We start from the raw sequence: 2500 nt of genomic DNA on the forward strand, positions 1-2500 counted from the left end.
GCGACATCCGGGCCAGCAGAAGGGGCTCAGCCAGACCAAAGGGCTAAGACAGTCTTCTCCGTGACAACTCCTGGATGACAAATGGCCAATGGGGGGAAGTATTAACTCGGTTTTACCCTTGCCCTCAGCACAATATTATCATAACGATGTCCTCCTCATCGGCTGACGTCTTGGTGCTGACAAATTACGTCAATGAAGGAAGAGGAGGAGTAGGAGGAGCGAGGAGGAGGAAGAGATGGAAGAGGAGGAGTCGAAGGAGGGAGGAGTAGGAGGAGGAGATGGAAGAGGAGGAGGAGGGGCGAGGAGGAGGAGATGGAAGAGGAGGAGATGGAAGAGGAGGAGGAGGAGGAGGGAGGAGTAGGAGGAGATACAGGAGCAGGGAGGAGGAGGAGATGGAAGAGGAGGAGAGAGGAGGAGGGGCGAGGAGGAGGAGGTACAAGAGCAGGGAGGAGGAGGAGATGGAAGAGGAGGGGGATTAGAGATGTAGGAAGAGATAGAAGAGGGGGATGGGGGAGGAGCAGGAGAAGAAGAAGAAGAAGAAGAAGGAAGAGGAGGAAGAGACAGAAGAGAAGGAGGAAAAGAAGAAGAAGAAGATGACGAAAAAGAAGAAGAGGAAGAAGAAGAAAAAGAAGAAGAAAGCAAAAGAAGAAGAAGGAACAGGAGGAGGAGGAGGGCCAAGAGAGGATAGAAGAAGGGGAGGAGGAGGAGGAGGAGGGAGAGGAGGAGCTTGACCGGACAGTGACAATAATGATGATGGTGGAGCGAGAGGACGAAGATCATATGACAGACATGCCAGAACGATGATGTTTGATGATCTGGTCGAAGATGAGGGAGAGGGAGGAGGGGGAGAAGGGGGGGAGGGGGGGGGAGAAGAGGTCATGAGGATGAAAGATAAGTTACTTTCTTCTCCTTTTGCTTTTCTCTTTTTACTTTTTCTTCTTCTTCTTTCTATCAATAATGCAATCATTATTTATTTTTATCATTATCATTCACATTTTCTTTTATTTTACCGATTTAGCAACACAATTATGTAGGCTTTTCCGCGTTTCATTTGCTCATAATAACGTTTCTTTTCCTTAATTGACATCTGTTTATTCATTTATTCATCTCTTTTTGTGTTATATATCTATTTATTTTTGTTTTATATATATATATATATATATATATATATATATATATATATATATATATATATATATATATATATATATATATATATATATATATTTATTTATTTATTTGTTTATTTATTTATTTATTTATTATTTCATTTATCTATTTAATTATTTATCTATTCATATGTTTATTCATTCTTATTTATCTTATCTATTCTTTTCTTTTTTTTTGAAAGGGAAAATTCCAGTCAGTGGAATTGCCACAAAAAGTATAAATTCATTGTATGTTTATTTTCAAACGTGGCTAAAAACAACTATAATAATGTCTTTACAGATAAAAGTTAAGTTCTCTTAGTCAAACAAAGAAAATACTATCATAAAAAAAGGGAATAGACGAAAAACAGAAGAGAAAAAGGATAGAATGGATAGAAAGGAGAGAGGAGAGAGAGAGAGAGAGAGAGAGAGAGAGAGAGAGAGAGAGAGAAAGAGAGAGAGAGAGAGAGAGAGAGAGAAAGAGAGAGAAAGAGAATATTGATATACGAAACTTTGATAACTGAAGCATATCTACATACAGGCATGACAGGCACATATATTCTCATGTCTGTGACAGATTTTTTTTTATTTGTAAAAGATTGTCCCATCTTCTCCTCTTCCGTTTTCTATTGCTCCTCATTTCACCTTCTACTCTTATTCCTTTTCTTTCACTTGCTCTGGCTTCACACACACAAGCACACACACACACACACACACACACACACAGAGCCACACACACACACACACACACACGCACAACATACATAGACTTACACGTACACAACATTCACACGTAGGTAAGCACACATAAACATAAACACACACACACAAAACACAACACACATACGCACACACGCTTGCGCGTACGAACGTATATATCCTTATCCTTTTCCCGAATCCTTCTGCTCTTTCCGCTTCCTCTCTTTCTCTTCATCTTCATCTTCCTCATCTTATCCCCATTCTCCGTTCTACTCTTTTCCATTTTTTCTTTCTTCCCTTCTTTTCCTTTTTTTACTCTTTCTCTTCTGTTACTTCCTTTTAATGTACTACGTGGTCTTATCTTTCTCTTCCACTTTCTATTTTCCTCCTCTGCCTCCTGTTTCCCCGCATCTTCTTTCTTTCCATCTCTTCCTTCAGCTCCTCCCTTGCTACCTCCTCCTCCTCTTCACCCGTTGACTCCTCCTTCTCCCTCCTCCTCTTCCCTCCTCCTTCCTCTTCCTCTTCCATCTTCCTCCCTCCTCCTCCTCTTCCTCCCTCCTTCTCCTCCTCCTTCTCCCTCCTCCTCCTCCTCCTCTTCACCCTTTGACTCCTCCATCTTGAGGGCTGATCTGGGCGCCAAGGGAGGACCTCCA

Source organism: Penaeus vannamei, chromosome 26 (assembly GCF_042767895.1).
Source record: "Penaeus vannamei isolate JL-2024 chromosome 26, ASM4276789v1, whole genome shotgun sequence".
NCBI lineage: Eukaryota > Metazoa > Arthropoda > Malacostraca > Decapoda > Penaeidae > Penaeus > Penaeus vannamei.